Here is a 19,421-nt window from a genome sequence, read left to right as displayed (position 1 = left end):
CGTCCCACCGTGGCTATCGCTGTCTTGACATGTCGTCACGTCGGATCATCACTTCTCGCCACGTTGTCTTTGACGAGAACTTCTTTCCCTTTGCTCACGCCACCACCTCCCAGCCAGCCGACTCCCTCGACTTCCTGCTCGAGCTTGCGGCCACGCAGCACGTGCCGGCCCAGCCCATCTTGCATGGCGCCCCGCCGGCCCAACATGCACCTGCATGTTCTCCCGCGCGCCAGCCCTCTCCTGCGCGCGCTCCATCGCCACCGTCTTCTCCCGCGCCATCCCCGTCGCGCGAGCCCACCCCCGAGCCAGCCTCGCCACCTCCGACGCCACCCCCACCACCACCACCAGCGTCGAACACTCACACCATGCTGACTCGTGCCAAACACGGTATCTTCAAGCCCGTCGACAAGCTAAACCTCTCCGCTGTCCACTCCTCTATTTCTCCCATTCCCAAAACATACCGGACAGCTCTCCATGATCCACATTGGCGTGCTGCGATGTCTGAGGAGTACTCTGCTCTTCTTGAGAACCATACCTGGTCTCTCGTGCCTCGACCCGCTGGTGCTAACATTGTTTCAGGCAAATGGATCTACAAGCATAAGTTTGGCTCCGATGGTGGTCTTGCTCGATACAAGGCAAGGTGGGTGGTTCGCGGGTTCTCTCAACAGCCCGGCATCGACTATGACGAGACCTTCAGCCCGGTTGTCAAACCGGCCACGATTCGTGTCGTCCTCAGCATTGCCGTCTCATGTGCTTGGCCGGTTCATCAGCTCGACGTCAAGAACGCTTTCCTGCATGGCAATCTTGATGAGGTGGTCTACTGCGAGCAGCCTCCTGGCTTCATCGACCCGGCTCGGCCCCAACATGTTTGTCTGCTCCACAAGTCTCTCTATGGCTTGAAGCAGGCACCTCGGGCGTGGTACCAGCGGTTTGCTCACTATGCTCACCGCCTTGGCTTTGTTGCTTCCCAGAGCGACGTGTCCCTCTTCGTTCTTCGTCGTGGCGCTGACTTGGCCTACCTGCTGCTCTATGTTGATGACATTATTCTCACCGCCTCAAGCACCGGTCTTCTCCAGCACATCACTGACCAGCTTCATCGTGAGTTCGCCATGACCGATCTCGGGGACCTGTCCTATTTCTTTGGGATCTCGGTTTCTCGCTCCACGACAGGGATGCTCTTGTCACAGCGACAGTACGCCATCGACCTTCTTCAGCGTGCTGGAATGATGGATTGCAACCCTTGTGTCACGCCCATTGACACCCGTTGCAAACTATCTGCCGATGATCGACCTCTTGTCGCCGACGCCACCGAGTACATGAGCTTTGCTGGAGCTCTTCAGTACTTAACACTGACTCGTCCCGACATTGCTCATGCTGTTCAGCAAGCCTGTCTCTACATGCATGCTCCTCGGGAACCGCATCTCAACCTCGTCAAGCGGATCCTGCGCTACATCCGTGGCACTCTGGACCTCGGACTTCAGCTTCACTCCACGCCGGCCTCATCCCTCACCGCGTACTCCGATGCGGATTGGGCAGGTTGTCCCGACACTCGCCGATCCACCTCTGGCTATTGTGTCTATCTTGGGGACAATCTGGTGTCCTGGTCCTCCAAGCGCCAGGCTACTGTGTCTCGCTCCAGTGCTGAGGCCGAGTATCGTGCTGTGGCTCATGTCGTCGCTGAGTGTTGTTGGCTTCGACAGCTTCTTCTCGAGCTTCAGCGTCCCCTTCCTACCGCGACAGTCGTCTTCTGTGACAACGTCAGCGCCGTCTACATGGCTTGCAACCCGGTTCAGCATCGTCGTACGAAGCACATCGAGATTGACATCCACTTTGTTCGGGAGAAGGTGTCACTTGGTCAGATCCGGGTTCTTCATGTGCCTTCTTCGCAGCAGTTTGCCGATATCATGACGAAGGGGCTACCGTCACAGTTATTTCTGGACTTTCGGTACAGTCTTTGCGTTCGTCCGACGCATAGACTGCGGGGGGATGTTAAAGTATAAATTTGTATAGCTCTACTGACCCGTATTATACATGTATAGCTGTAGATTGATACGTGTATTGGTAGTTTCCTTGGTCTCCAAGGCTTTGTAATCCTCCTATATATATTGAGCCGATCACCCCATTGAGAGGTGTCTTCCCTCAAATCTATTCTCGTTTATAGACAGGAGGGAGTAAATGCTAGTGACTTCAGTTGGAGAATCTAGGTGAATTAATGAATATTTTAGCGAAGTTCTAGCACGAATGGAGATGCATTGGACAGCTTGGATAGTTGATGGATGGTGAATTTTTTCACCAACTATCAAGGTGGCCCTGCAAATGCGAGGGGCATCCTCTCTAGCTTGTTGAACTTATTAATGAAATAAAGTTATCTTGTAATGGATACATGAAACATCAAATTATTTATCTTAGGATATATATAGATGGTGCAAACATTATGTGAGGTAAAATATCACATGCATGAGAAATACTTTAAGTGTTTTAGTTTGGGGCAAGTGGTTATTATGACACCTCTAAGACCTTTTTGGATTGTAGGAGTTTCACATTTTTTTATTTTTCAATACTTGATTTTTTTTTATTGATTGGATTCCTATGCCAGTCTAACCATTTTTAATACTCAATCACATAGGATCAATGAACTTTTCATATGTTAGGTTCAAACGACTATTACGGTAATTTTTATGCGTTCTATAATCCTTTGTATTGCACTCGCAATGCTGCTGGAGTCTTGTGTTTGTCTTAGCTCTACATTTCCAATCATGCATCCAAAAAGGCCCTAAAAATACCACGCCATATATTATATAATTTATATGTCCTAAAACATAGGGAGTGCCATTTTACTTTTACATTTTCATTCTATATTGTACTCTTCAATGTTGGTATGACACATATTTATTGTGTCTTGGTTGTGTGCATCCTTGATGCTATTCGTGAGCATCTTGTTGGTGCAGATGCTGAGTGTAATTGGTATCTCCATATTAATGTTTTTTTTATCAAAAACATACTTATTGTTTCATTTAACAAAGACTACACCAATATTTTGAGAGAGATGAGAGATAGAGTGGTGAACCAATGAACAATATGCATAAAGATCCAGGTTCTTTACGTAAAATGCTAGGGACTTCAGTTGCAGAATCTAAGAGAACTAGTGGATACTTTTGCTAAGTTTTAGCACGAATGTTGATGTTGTTGAAGTGTATAAGTAGATTGCCTAGCCGTTTCCATAAGTTCGGACTTTTGGTTCAAGTGGGTAGTGCATGAAGCTTAACATGGTATCAGAGCCCCAGGTCTCGAGTTCAAATCCTGGCTTTCACAATTATTCTAAATTCCCCGCAGCCTCCTGCCTCCCGCTGCCTCTTTGCCTCTCTACACGTGTTGACTTGTCTTCTAGTCTTCCCATCACACGTGAGAGGGAGTGTTGAAGTGTGTAAGTAGATTGGCTAGCTCTTTCTATGAGTTGCAGACTTTTGATTCAAGTGGCTAGTACATTAATCTTAACAGATGCATTGGACAGTCCGAATAGTTCATGGACGGTTTTGGGTTTTCGCTAATATGTACCACGGATTCCCCCATTTTCTCGCGAGCTAGCATCAGGCATTGTCGAAAAAAATAACAGGACATGGATGTGTGAAGTGTGAACCCTCGCGACGAATCACTAGGGCAGCTAGCCCGGACGTGTATATATACACGCGAACCAACCGCTCAAACCTCATCGATCACAACGACTCTCAAGCAGGGCGAGCTCGTGCTAAACCTCTCTCACACACACTGACACACACATACCAGTCACACCAAGGTACATCCGTCGATCGACCAATCAGGAATCAGTTCAGCAGCAGCAATGTCGACCATGTCGTGCTCCTCTAACCTCTCGCTCGCCGGCACCCGGACTGTGCTGCCTCCGTGCCGGCCGGCGGCGCCACTGCCCTCGCAGCACTTGACCAGCCGTCGACGACGCTCGTCGTCCCGGCTGGTGATCACCTCGGCGCTGTCGACCGACGAAGCCAAAGCACCAGCCAAAGAGAAGCCGGCCTCCGTCATCGGCGACATGGAGCGCGGCACACTGGCCGAGGAGTCCGGGCGGTCGGACGGGCAGCTGACATCTCGGTGGCGGGAGATCCATGGCAGCAACAACTGGGAAGGGCTGCTGGACCCCATCGACACGGTGCTCCGGGGCGAGCTCATCCGGTACGGCGAGTTCGCGCAGGCCTGCTACGACTCCTTCGACTACGACCGCTTCTCCCGCTACTGCGGCACCTGCAAGTACCCACCGAAGAGGTTCTTCGAGGACGTCGGCCTCGCCGGCGTCGGCTACGACGTCACCCGCTACATCTACGCCACCTCCCACGTCCACCTCCCCAACTTCAGCATCGCCAAGCACAACCCCTGGACGACCGGATGTGGAGCGAGACCGCCACCTTCATCGGCTTCATCGCCGTGTCCTCGGACGCGGAGACGGCGCGCATCGGCCGCCGCGACATCGCCGTCGCGTGGCGCGGCACCGTGACCAAGCTGGAGTGGGTGGAGGACGTGAGCGCGTTCCTGAGGCCCATCGGCCAGTACGGGATACCGTGCGAGGACCCGAGGGTGAAGGTGGAGGCGGGGTTCGCCGACCTGTACACCGGCAAGGACCCGTCGTGCAAGTTCTGCAAGTACTCGGCGCGGGAGCAGGTGCTGGCCGAGGTGCGGAAGCTGGTGGAGCTGTACGCCGGGAAGGGCGAGGAGGTGAGCGTGACGGTCACCGGCCACAGCCTCGGCAGCGCCATGGCCATGCTCAGCGCGTATGACATCGCCGAGACCGGCGCCAACGTGTCGCCGTCGGCCGACGTGAAGGCGCCGGTGTGCGTCTACTCCTTCTCCGGCCCGCGCGTGGGGAACACCTGGTTCGGGGAGAGGTTCGAGCGGGAGCTGGGCATCAAGGCGCTGCGCATCCTCAACGTGCACGACACGGTGCCCAAGGTGCCCGGCATCCTGACGGAGGCGTTCGTCCCCATGCCGCTGCTGCGGGTGGCGGACGCGCTGGGCCTGCCCAGCGTCTACTCCCACATCGGCGTCCTGCTGGCGCTGGACCACGAGGTGTCGCCCTTCCTCAAGCGCACCTTCGACCTCGCCTGCTTCCACAACCTCGAGGCGCACCTCCACCTGCTCGACGGATACACCGGCCGCGGCAGGGAGTTCCAGCTCGGCGGGAGAGACCCGGCGCTCGTGAACAAGGCAGCCGACTTCCTCAAGGACGACCACATGGTGCCCTCCGGCTGGCGCCAGGAGCTCAACAAGGGCATGGTCAGGACGGACGAAGGCAAGTGGACGCTGCCGCACCGCCCCAGGGACGTCGAGGAGCACCCCGATGACACCGACCTCCACCTCGCGCAGCTCGGCCTCGCCGTCGCCGCCGCCACCTGACCGATACGCCCGACATGCACTCAGCAATTCATCATGTGCCACTTCAATTTAGAACGGAGTACTAGCTAGTACCTCGAATGTGTAGATCGTACGTCGATCTTCGATTACTAAGCTTATGATATATAATGTATACCAATATTAAAGAAAAAAATACGATTTTGGATGAGATATTTTTACCAAGCTGTGTGAAGTGTCTTAATACCGGCCACACTGTAGGTTCGGTTCGAAGCCAAAAGAAAAGGCAAATTGTTTGAAACTTTGAACAGAGAGGAGTGGTGTTTTGGAACATAGGAGCATATCTTCCCTATATTTTAAAATGCATCTTACATAAATTTTAAATTTCAAAAATTGAAATAAAAAATTCGCACATACATCTTCACGTGTACGCGCTCGAATGTGTAGATCGTACGTGGATCTTCGATTACTAAGCTTATGATATATAATGTATACCAATATTAAAGAAAAAAAATATGATTTTGGAAGAGATATTTTTACCAAGCTGACAAGCTGTGTGAAGTGTCTTAAGACCGGCCACACTGTGGGTTCAGCTCAAAAAGAAAAAAAAGGCAACTTGTTCGAAACTCCGAACCAATGAACTCTTTTTTCTTGACAATCAATACCATATATGTATATTTATAGAAATAAACAGTATATGGTACAATTACCTCTTTGTTTCTGTGTGCTCCGCTGGATCGAAGAAGCCAGTATGGCCCCATGTTGTAATAAAACATTGCTCCAATTTGCAAGAGTAGCCCGATAACCAGTGGCGGCGCCAGGAAATGGCGCCCGGGTATTCCGCCCAAAAAAAATTTTGTCAATTTTTTTGTCAGGTGGCGGCGGCGGATTTTTGTCAATTTTCTGTCAATTTTTTTTTACACTTTGAAATATGATTTTTGGTAGAGGGAGCATACACACCCATGAACTGAATTAAATTTCCATGAACACATGAACTTTTTTTTTTGGACAATCAACACCATATACTATATTTATAGAAGTTTGCTTTAGAGATTTGGCTCTACACATTTCTTTTGCCTGTTTATGCAAGTGTAAATGCACCCAAGAACTGATATTCTTTTGCTGTCTTCTTCATTCCGATCGACTAATAAACAACCGTAATATGTTTAGAAGGAGACATTACAATATTGGAAATCTTTTTGACTGCCTACTCTGCACTAATCCTCTTGAGAGCCACTGGAGTAGTTTTTTTTGCCACTGCCCCGCATATCATGCTGGAATTTGATTGGCATTGTCTGGCCGAACCGGCCAACCGGGGCAGCAAACTGGAAATGATTGAGGAGGACAAGGGTATTTGGAGGAAACCAATATTCATAGAAGTGTTCACTGTGGCATCCTAGAGCATCTGGAGGGAAAGGAATAATCTCTACTTCAACAATGTGACCCTGAATTATCATCCTGGAAGGCCCGGTTCCAGCATGATCTCTTACTCCACGTTCATAAAACTAAGGAAGAAGTACACCCTTTTATTACTTCTTTTGTTGCTAGTCTTTAGATTCTGCCTCCCCATTCTGTCCTCATCGTAATTGGCCGCAAATGTAAAAATCCACCCTTTTGAGGGTCCTTTATATATACAGTAGGAGCCTTCCTACTGTTCAAGGTTCAAAAAAAAGTCTGCGAGAAATTCTTCATGGTCATCACCGTGTTTTTGATCCAAACATGTTGAGTCGAGCCACTTGCCAAACAACAAAACCTATCTTCGGCCTCCGGAGAGGACTGAATTTGGATCGTTAAATCAGTCCTTCGTCGCTGTCCGTAACCAAACTAGTGGTGGAAACCGATGAAGGTCACACCAAACTTTCAAATTTGTACTATTTCTAAGAAAATGCAAATATTTTGTAGAATCGATTTTATTTCAGTGTATTTGGGTAATACCCGCGGAAGCCCGTCTTGGATTCAATATCTCCCAATATATTTTGTAGCTTCGCTACACACTGCCCGGAGAGAGCACACAAGTGCACATCCGACAATCTATCATATAGATAGTAATCAAATTATATATTAGTATCATAGAATTATGCTAGATTCTTTATGTTCTAAATTATTTATCACAGATTTTTCTAGACACGTATGTATCTAATTCGGGACAGTTGGATCATATATGAGTACTACCTAGTATGACCAGCCTAACAATTGGAAGGAAGCATTTAGGTTGGTAAAAACTTGATTAAACAAATAAATGCCATTTTTGACGGGGTTAAACAGAGAAATATTTTTTACGAACTAAAAAGAGAGAAATGTTGCTTCTGTGTTCGATGAGCCGGCTGGGCATTTCTCTTGGAGAGGTGCTATCCACTAAGCTGGTCGGCACTGACGCGGTTGCCGCACACCCTCACCTGCCCCGGGTTACTTGATGGGCCGCGGCCCAACATCAGGTAATTTTTTTCTTTTTCCATTCTTTTTTCTATTGTTTCTTTTCTTTTTTAAAAATATTTAAAAAATAAATAATTTTAAAAACTGTGAACATTTTTCAGATTTGAATAATTTTCAGATTTGAATAATTTTTAAAAAATAAATCATTTTTAGAAAATCTGAATACTTTTCAGATTTGAACAATTTTCAAATTTGACACTTTTTTAGATTGGAACAAAATTTCATATTTGAACAATTCTCAAATTTAAATATTTTAAAAAGTAACATTTTTAAATAATCTGAACATTTTTCAGATTTGAACAATTTTTAGATTTGAACAATTTTTTAAAAGAACTCATTTTAAAAAACCGAACGTTTTAAGATTTGAAATTTTGTCAAGTTCGAACATTTTCCAGATTTGAACAATTTTCAAATTCGAATATTTTTCAGATTTGACCAATTTCTAAACAAGAAGAATAAACAGAAAGGAAAATAAAAAAACAGAACAGATAAAACGATTAAAAGAAAGCCAACACCCGAACTGGGCCGGCCCGTATAGCATTTGCCTTTCTCTCGTCGGCCCTACATGGGGACTCTTCTTCTTTTCTTCCAGTCCAATCCGTCATTTCGAGCTGGGCTGGGCCGGGCTGTATCCCTGTCTATATGTACTGGACTTGAAAGATTTACTCTTTTGCACCCACCTCCCCAGTTTTGCTTAGCAAGCAAGCAGCTCACCCTAAATAAAAAAAACAAGCAACTGACTACTATTAGTAGTAGATGAGGACATCTGAACGTGCATACGTGCGTAGGTATCTGCTCTGCAGTCTTCTTCTCTCCGCGTTGGAAGGAAGCGGGATGGAATCGACGATGAGCACCGAAAGGAAGGACATACTTTCTCCTCTCCTCCCTTTTTCCCCATCTTTCTACCAGCTCAGCACCCATGCTTTACGCCAACATATATCACCGGCCCCTACTCAGTTGTTGTTACACGGCCACGACCAGCGCGGCTTTATTCTCTTTGCCCAAAAGGCAACTTCACATCCTGTTCCTATTTTTGTTCCCATGTTCTTGTTCTTCCCACTAACCCTTTACTTAGTGCATGTTACTTCTCCTTCCTCCCCCGGCTTGCAATCTCATGGCCCGGGATCCATGTTCAACCTTGATTTGTAAATCCCGTATACCTTTCGGCTTTTGTTTGGGTCCTAAAAAACACACAAAAAGATATTACTAATGTTGTTGTTCCGTCGACACAAATGAGTTATCCATCATTTTACATTCCGCAATCCATTTTCCATCAGAGACTGTTGTATTTCAAAATATAGTGTCACAAAACTAGGCCCCACATGGCACAAGGTTGCTAAATTTCACCGGTTTACTAGTCATCATGCGAATGCGCACAAAACACAATGTACATAGGATTACATGCATGCCGGAGTTTCTTAACGGAGTTTAGAAGGGTGCTGTCATATCCTATTTGTTTGTCTCTTGGAATTAGAAGGTGCTTTCCTTATAACGGCCAACATTCCATAATACTATGAATGCCAGTCGACGCTTTTACATGGGACAAAGTGGATAATTATATAAGATGACATCCACTGTTGTGTTGTGCCATGGCTAAGGGAGGACAACATAAATGCATGCGATGTAGTGTCAACATCTCATGACCATGGCCACTGATGACGCACCACGAGGTTGAAACCCGGGGTAAAAGTATAGATGGTCGGAGCCACAGGCTGCTGGGCAGGAAGCTGTCGGCTACTCCATAAATAAGGTCTTCCCCAACAGCTCAAGCATGGTTGCAGGTGAGGCTTCGACTTCTTCTTCAGGGCTCCATGGTGGCGATTTGAAGAGGAATCGGGCGGAGCTTCGCGGCCTTGTTCGGGGCTGCTCTGGAGTGGCGATGCTGAAGATCATTGGTGAACATTCTCGGCGCCCTCAGTTTCGGTGTCCGACCCAGATGACCAACTGGTGGTCTTTCTCGAAGCCGGCGTTGAAGGCTTCTTCAACCTCCAAGCGGAGGCCCCCCATCATCGAGCTCGCGGCGGCGCTTCCCGTTCTCTTGGTGCCAAGTGGTTTCGTCCCCGGCACCGGTGAGGACGGCCGCGGTTCGAGCTCCTGTTTCTCCGGCGAGTGCAAAGGACCTGATTGCTTTTTCCAGAATTCATGTAAGGTCTTCCCTGAAAAAGTTAGGGACAGAGTTGCAATTTTTCTTTTTTGGAGGTCCCTGATGTATCTTGTACTTGCACCGTTGATTATTAATGGCATCTAGGCCCTTCGGGGTCGCTCCACTGTTGTGTTGTGCCATGGCTGAGTGAGGACAACATAAATGCATGTGATGTAGTGTCAACGTATCATGACCTTGGCCACTGATGACCCACCACGAGATTGAAACCAGGGGTAAAAGTATAGGTGGATGCACATGCTGAAGGAGATATGCCCTAGAGGCAATAATAAAGTGGTTATTATTTATATCTTTATGTTTATGATAAATGTTTATATATCATGCTAGAATTGTATTAACCGAAACATTAGTACATGTGTGATATGTAGACAAACAAGAAGTCCCTAGTATGCCTCTTAAACTAGCTTGTTAATTAATGGATGATTAGTTTCATAATCATGAACATTGGATGTTATTAATAACAAGGTTATGTCATTGTGTGAATGATATAATGGACACACCCAATTAAGCGTAGCATAAGATCTCGTCATTAAGTTATTTGCTATAAGCTTTCGATACATAGTTACCTAGTCCTTATGACCATGAGATCATGTAAATCACTTATACCGGAAAGGCACTTTGATTACACCAAACACCACTCGCGTAAATGGGTGGCTATAAAGGTGGGATTAAGTATCCGGAAAGTATGAGTTGAGGCATATGGATCAACAATGGGATTTGTCCATCCCGATGACGGATAGATATACTCGGGCCCTCTCGGTGGAATGTCGTCTAATGTCTTGCAAGCATATGAATGAGTTCATAAGAGACCACATACCACGGTACGAGTAAAGAGTACTTGTCAGGAGACGAGGTTGAACAAGGTATAGAGTGATACCGAAGATCAAACCTCGGACAAGTAAAATATCGCGAGACAAAGGGAATTGGTAATATATGTATATGGTTCATTCGATCACTAAAGTCATCGTTGAATATGTGGGAGCCATTATGGATCTCCGGATCCCGCTATTGGTTATTGGTCGGAGTGAGTACTCAACCATGTCCGCATAGTTCTCGAACCGTAGGGTGACACACTTAAAGTTGGATGTTGAAATGGTAGCACTTGAATTATGGAATGGAGTTCGAATATTTGTTCGGAGTCCCGGATGAGATCCCGGACATCACGAGGAGTTCCGGAATGGTCCGGAGAATAAGATTCATATATAGGATGTCATTTTATGTGAAATAAAATGTCGCGGAAGGTTCTATGGAAGGTTCTAGAAGGTTCTAGAAAAGTCCGGAAGAAACCACCAAGGAAGGTGGAGTCCACAAGGGACTCCACCTCCATGGCCGGCCAGCCCTAGATGGGGTGGAGTCCCAAGTGGACTCCACCATAGGGGCCGGCCACCCCCCACATGGGAGGTGGGAATCCCACCTTTGGGTGGGAGTCCTAGTTGGGCTAGGTTTCCCCTCCTATGGAAGGTTTTGGTTTCGGGTCTTATTCGAAGACTTGGACACCAACACTTGGGATCCACCTATATAATGAGGGGCCAAGGGAGGGGGCCGGCCACCCCTAAGACCACAAGCTGGCCGCCCCCCATAGAGTGGCCGGCCACCCCTCCCAAACCCTAGCCAAGCTCCTCTCCTCCATATTGCCCGCATAGCTTAGCGAAGCTCCGCCGGACTTCTACACCGCCACCGACACCACGCCGTCGTGTCCGTCGGATTCAAGAGGAGCTACTACTTCCGCTGCCCGCCGGAACGGGGAGGTGGACGTCGTCTTCATCAACAACCGAACGTGTGACCGAGTACGGAGGTGCTCGCCCGTTCGTGGCGCCGGAACCGATCGTGATCAAGATCTTCTACGCGCTTTTGCAAGCGGCAAGTGATCGTCTACCGCAGCAACAAGAGCCTCATCTTGTAGGCTTTGGAATCTCTTCAAGGGTGAGACTCGATACCCCCTCGTTGCTACCGTCTTCTAGATTGCATCTTGGCTTGGATTGCGTGTTCGCCGTAGGAAAATTTTTGTTTTCTATGCAACGTTATCATACAAGTGGTATCGCAGCCGTGTCTATGCATAGATGGTTGCACGAGTAGAACACAATGGTTTGTGGGCGTTGATGCTCTTGTTATCTTTAGTTTGAGTACTTTGCATCTTTATGGCATAGTGGGATGAAGCGGCTCGGACTAACTTTACATGACCGCGTTCATGAGACTTGTTCCTCGTTCGACATGCAACTTGTATTGCATAAGAGGCTTTGCGGGTGTCTCGTCTCTCCTACTATAGTAAAGATTCAATTTACTCTTCTATTGACAACATTAGTATCAACGTTGTGGTTCATGTTCGTAGGTAGATTAGATCTATAACGAAAACCCTAAACCACGTAAAATATGCAAACCAAATTAGAGAGCGTCTAACTTGTTTTTGCAGGGTTTGGTGATGTGATATGGCCATAATGTGATGATGAATATGTATGAGATGATCATTATTGTATTGTGGCAACCGGCAGGAGCCTTATGGTTGTCTTTAAATTTCATGTTGAGTAGTATTTCAAAGTAGTTGTAATAGTTGCTACATGAGGTGAACAACCATGAAGACGGCGCCATGAACCTTGACGCTACGCCGACGATGATGGAGATCATGCCCGTTGATGATGGAGATCATGTCCGTGCTTTGGAGATGAAGATCGAAGGCACAAAGACAAAAGGGCCATATCATATCACATATGAACTGCATGTGATGTTAATCCTTTTATGCATCTTATTTTGCTTAGATCGCGACGGTAGCATTATAAGATGATCCCTCACATTAATATCAAGATAATAAAGTGTTCTTCCCTCGTATGCACCGTTGCATTGTTCGACGTTTTGAAGCATCTCGTGATGATCGGGTGTGATAAACTCGACATACAACGGGTGTAAGCCATGTTGCACACGCGAAATACTTGGGTTTGCTTGACGAGCCTAGCATGTACAGACATGGCCTCGGGACAACGGAAACCGAAAGGTTGAACACGAGTCATATGGATGATATGATCAACATGTTGATGTTCACCATTGAAGCTACATCATCTCACGTGATGATCGGTTTTGGTGTAGTGGATGTGGATCGTGTACCACTTAACAACTATGAGGGATGTTGTATTAAGTGGGAGTTCATTAGTAATTAGATTAAAACATGAACTAATTATCATAAACATAGTCTCGAGTAGTATTTTGAATTAATTTTGTAGTATTGGCATCCGTTTTCTACTATGTGCTAGTCTTGTTATTGAGATAGAAATATCGTTAAAATCTGATAAGAAACTTTACGGATTGGTACCGTATTGTTAATGAATCAAGAAATGATTAAGTCCTATTGCAAACTTTTAGTAAACCTCACATTGTTGATTCAAATAGCTATGGTTTCAATTAGTACCTAAAGTTATCTTGTCTCCGTGAAACTTGAAGTTCAAATCTGTTTGAAAAGTAAGGAGCTGAAAATTTAGTTTTCAGAAATAATCAAGGTACGAGATATATGTGATATCTAAGACCTTATTGCAAGATGATAGAATATAAATTTGGTGAGACTACATAAACTCATAAGTTTTATGGGAATGTACGAAGGTTGAAGACGCAAGGCGTCCCAATCCTCCAACTATTGGGGCACTAACGATATTCGCATATCCATGAAGTGATTGTCCTTAGTATGCACCGTTGCTAAGACTCGTCGTTTCGAAGCATCACGTGATGATCGGGTGTTATAGATTCTACGTGTGCTTCCAACGGGTGCAAGCCAGATTTGCATATGCGAATACTAAGGTTTAAACTTTATGAGCCTAGCATGTACGTACATGGTCTCGGAAAGTTATCATGAATTGATGGATAAAATTATGAGTGAAATTGTTCATCGTATTACAAATTTACTAATAGTGAAATCTGAAACACTTGTCATATGATGATCAACTTCAAAGTAAGAACCTCAAGGTTATTGGTATTTGACCAACAAACCTAGAAGTTATTGATGTTGAAATGTTTTTCTGAATAATGAGGAAAGCTAAAAGAGAAACTGCAAAAGATATTTTGGCAAAAGAAAAGAAAAGACTAGAAAGTCTAGCTCGTGTGTATATAAATGATATACATGTTATGGTTGTATTCCTAGTTAAGTCACACAATGAAATTCTTGGGTATTAGTACCATATTGGTTGGTATGAAGTGTCATACAAAACAACGCAATACAAGAATACAATGGCCTAAGTGATCGACAAGGAATATGATAGAAATGCACGTCTGGAACAAAATAAAGTGTTATTATGTTCGTCGTTGGCATTCTATCTAGCCCTTAGAATTTATAATAAAGAACTTAATAATTGTTATTTTGCTCTAGTCAAATGAAAACAATGAGTTGTTCAAATTATGACATTACTCCATGTACGATGGATAAGTTATTATAAATCTTAATGGTGAAACACACATACATAACACTGACGCTAAAAATGCCATAAGGCAAATGATTTGAATTCCACTTATTTGTGGAACCGCAATTTAGGTCATGTTAGAAAAGATCGCATGAAGGAACTCCATGCAAATGGATTTTTGGAGTCATTCGATTTGTTGAATCGTTTGGCACTTGCAAAATCTTTTCTAAAAGGTAATGACTGAAATACCGTTCATAGGCCAAAAGTTGAACGGGCAACTAACTTAGTGGAAAAATACATGATGATGTATGTGGTTCACTGGGCATAGTTGTGTGCGGGAGATTCTTCTACTTCATGAAAACTTTCAAACAATGAATTGAGTATATATGTGGATATATTCAATAAGGAAAAGTTTGAAACATTTTGAATGGATTCAAATAAATTTCAGCATGAAGTGGAAATCATCGTAATAGAAAAGTCAAATATCTATGATTGGATCATGGTGGAAATATTTGAATTACGAGTTTTAGCGAACATCTAAGAGAGTTATGAAATTGTTCTACAACTCACATTTCTTGGAGTATCATAATGATGATATAGTATCCGAGATATGTATCCAAACCTTGTTGGATTAATGATGAGATAAAATATTATGATGCCATTATATTTTTGTGAATTATGCTTTAGTGACTACCGCTTTTACACTGAATAGAGCATCATCATGATCCGTTGAAATGACACCATACGAGTTATGGCATGGGTATAAACCTTAATAGTCCTTTCTTTAAATTTTGGTCTAAGAGTTTTCAACCAAAATCGGATGAATGTCTTTGTTGGTTATCCCAGAGAATTGATTGGGAATTCTTCCCACTATGGAGACAAAGACAAAAGTGTTTGTCAATGTTTCTTATTTCCAAGAAATTGTTTCTAGTGAAGTTTTTGAGTGTGAGGACAATATAATTTGATAAGGTTTATGAACCTGAGCATAATGATCGTAGTAGCGCAAGCATCGGAATTGGTTTCGGAAGCGGCCACGACGATCATGGCTCCCATGACTACAAAGTGTTTTAGCCATGGAGATCGAAGTACATATTGAACCTTGTAGGTATGGTTTACTTTGTGATCAAATAAATGATTTGTGAACAAAGGATTGATTTTGAACAATGATAAACCAACTACAAACAAAGAAGTTATGATGGGCCCTGACTCCGTTAAAATGGCTATACGCCATGAAATCCAAGATAGATGAATACTTTTTGAAAGTAAATGGATCTATGAAATTGATGGACTTGGATGAAATATCCTTGAAGAAGCTCAACTTGTCGAAAAGGTGTTTACGACAAAGTTCAAAGAATTGACTACGATAAGATTAGATCTTCCGTAGCAATGCTTATAGTCTATGTGGATTATTCTAGTAATCACTACATATTTCTTTTATGAGATATGATAGTAGGATGGCAAAATACACTACTTAACAGAAGTATGTATACAAGATACAACCAATTGTTTTGCTAGTCCGTAGAATACTAGATAGGTATACAAACTTCAATTCGATGAAGTAAGTATCACGGAGTTGGAATCTTCACCAAGATGAAATAGTCAAAGAGTTTTTGATTTCATCAAAGACGATGAAGAGGTTTGCATTTGCAAGAAATTAAGTGGGAGCGCTGAGACATATTTTATAATACTTATGTAGATGACATATAGTTGGTTATAAATGATGTAATTATATACTTGATTAAAAGGTTTCATTGAGAATTAACTTCAATGAAAGGATATGGACTGAAACAAATTTAGTGTCAAGATCTATGAAGATAGATTGAAACACATAAATAAGTTTAAGTCAAAGTACATATGATGGATATTGAAGTAGTTCAATATAGAAATATTAAGAAAATGTTCTTGTCATGTGAAGGTTTAACAAGACTTGAGTGTATCTGACACTCAATGAGTAAAAACATATGAGTGATTATAGATCACGAATAATATGTACACAATCAGATATCATGTGCTATAAAGTGTTATGAGCATATACCGGAATGATTCATAAGATGATCATAGGACGACAGTAAAAATATCCTTGAGTACTTTAGAAGAACTAAGGATATACATATATATTTTTGTATGAAGAAATGACAAACAAATCGCTGTAAGGTGTTACACCGATATTTATTTTGTCACATATCAAAATAGAATTTCAATCTCAAATTAGACTAAGTGTTGTTTTAAAGGTAGCACAATGAACTAGAAGTTGTCTATGTTAGATTTAGAAGAGTTCTAAATATTGTGACGGAATCTACAAAAGAAGGCAGAGTATGTCATTGTTTTGACAATGACAAAGGATGTTAAAGTCAAGAGGTTCTTTGAGAACTTGGTGTATTTCCGACAGAGTCAGAACTTTGAAGCTATATTGTATGTGACAATATTAGTGACATATTTCAGACCGCGGAATTAAGGTTCCACCAGAAGACCAAACTTATTTAATGCCGACTCATTTGGAAATGAGTGATGCGTTGAGATGCAAATGAATTACAAAATACATACGGTTCTGAGCTTGTCAGATCCGTTGACTAAAACCTCTCCCGTGAGCGAAACATGATAAAACACCAGAAGGCCAAGGTGTTATATCTTTACAAATGTAAACTAGATTATTGACTCTAGTGCAAGTGGGAGACTGAAGGAGATATGCCCTAGAGGCAATAATAAAGTGGTTATTATTTATATCTTTATGTTTATGATAAATGTTTATATATCATGCTAGAATTGTATTAACCGAAACATTAGTACATGTGTGATATGTAGACAAACAAGAAGTCCCTAGTATGCCTCTTAAACTAGCTTGTTAATTAATGGATGATTAGTTTCATAATCATGAACATTGGATGTTATTAATAACAAGGTTATGTCATTGTGTGAATGATATAATGGACACACCCAATTAAGCGTAGCATAAGATCTCGTCATTAAGTTATTTGCTATAAGCTTTCGATACATAGTTACCTAGTCCTTATGACCATGAGATCATGTAAATCACTTATACCGGAAAGGCACTTTGATTACACCAAACACCACCGCGTAAATGGGTGGCTATAAAGGTGGGATTAAGTATCCGGAAAGTATGAGTTGAGGCATATGGATCAACAAATGGGATTTGTCCATCCCGATGACGGATAGATATACTCTGGGCCCTCTCGGTGGAATGTCGTCTAATGTCTTGCAAGCATATGAATGAGTTCATAAGAGACCACATACCACGGTACGAGTAAAGAGTACTTGTCGGGAGACGAGGTTGAACAAGGTATAGAGTGATACCGAAGATCAAACCTCGGACAAGTAAAATATCGCGAGACAAAGGGAATTGGTAATATATGTATATGGTTCATTCGATCACTAAAGTCATCGTTGAATATGTGGGAGCCATTATGGATCTCCAGATCCCGCTATTGGTTATTGGTCGGAGTGAGTACTCAACCATGTCCGCATAGTTCTCGAACCGTAGGGTGACACACTTAAAGTTGGATGTTGAAATGGTAGCACTTGAATTATGGAATGGAGTTCGAATATTTGTTCGGAGTCCCGGATGAGATCCCGGACATCACGAGGAGTTCCGGAATGGTCCGGAGAATAAGATTCATATATAGGATGTCATTTTATGTGAAATAAAATGTCGCGGAAGGTTCTATGGAAGGTTCTAGAAGGTTCTAGAAAAGTCCGGAAGAAACCACCAAGGAAGGTGGAGTCCACAAGGGACTCCACCTCCATGGCCGGCCAGCCCTAGATGGGGTGGAGTCCCAAGTGGACTCCACCATAGGGGCCGGCCACCCCCACATGGGAGGTGGGAATCCCACCTTTGGGTGGGAGTCCTAGTTGGGCTAGGTTTCCCCTCCTATGGAAGGTTTTGGTTTCGGGTCTTATTCGAAGACTTGGACACCAACACTTGGGATCCACCTATATAATGAGGGGCCAAGGGAGGGGGCCGGCCACCCCTAAGACCACAAGCTGGCCGCCCCCATAGAGTGGCCGGCCACCCCTCCCAAACCCTAGCCAAGCTCCTCTCCTCCATATTGCCCGCATAGCTTAGCGAAGCTCCGCCGGACTTCTACACCGCCACCGACACCACGCCGTCGTGCCGTCGGATTCAAGAGGAGCTACTACTTCCGCTGCCCGCCGGAACGGGAGGTGGACGTCGTCTTCATCAACAACCGAACGTGTGACCGAGTACGGAGGTGCTGCCCGTTCGTGGCGCCGGAACCGATCGTGATCAAGATCTTCTACGCGCTTTGCAAGCGGCAAGTGATCGTCTACCGCAGCAACAAGAGCCTCATCTTGTAGGCTTTGGAATCTCTTCAAGGGTGAGACTCGATACCCCCTCGTTGCTACCGTCTTCTAGATTGCATCTTGGCTTGGATTGCGTGTTCGCCGTAGGAAAATTTTTGTTTTCTATGCAACGTTATCATACAGATGCATGGTTAGATGTGTCCATGGCAAACAAAAAAAAAAGATAGCATGGGGAGTTACAATAGGAATAGATACACACATTCACACCCATGCCACTGGCGAAGGCAGACGAAGAAGAATGCTCGTGACGAGATAGGATGGAACAACAGGCAACTCCAACATCGCGCGTGGCGGTGAACCGATCACCGAACTTCAAGTTTGTTGCCTACCATGGCTCGTTAAAGCCGATTATTCCATATGAATTGTGTGTGTCGCCTTGGTGCAACAATTTGAGTTTATTAAAGATGATCTTTATTGAAAAACGTAGGTTTTGTGTGGCGATCCGTTCGTTCGTGGGAAAAAATAACACGCGTAACCATGACGCGGCGGCATGAGAGCCCACGTGTGGTAGGAGCGATGTACATCACGTGGTGCAGCTAGCTTACATTCACCCTAGCCACGGGCGAAATTCTGACAATGCAGTGTGTCATGTAGCTATTGTAACGGAGGGGAAGAAACTATGAGGGGGAGGAGAGCATAGCCGCCGTCCGTCCGAGAGGAGGGGGAGAGTAGAGCATTGGCACTTCACCTCGCCTCCACAACCACCACCTCCATACCCGGTCACCAACCTAGCCAAACCACCGGTCACGGCCACCTGC

General features: G+C 44.5%; 1 pseudogene; it reads left to right on the top strand.

Moving 5' to 3' along the window:
• Positions 1-3,724: 3,724 nt before the first annotated feature.
• On the top strand, positions 3,725-5,400 carry LOC124665986 (annotated as a pseudogene).
• The last annotated feature ends 14,021 nt before the right edge of the window (positions 5,401-19,421 follow it).

Source organism: Lolium rigidum, chromosome 6, assembly GCF_022539505.1.
Source record: "Lolium rigidum isolate FL_2022 chromosome 6, APGP_CSIRO_Lrig_0.1, whole genome shotgun sequence".
In the NCBI taxonomy this organism is placed as follows: Eukaryota; Viridiplantae; Streptophyta; class Magnoliopsida; order Poales; family Poaceae; genus Lolium; species Lolium rigidum.
The sequence above is the reverse complement of the archived record's forward strand: the minus strand, read 5'-3'. Positions and strand labels throughout refer to the sequence as shown.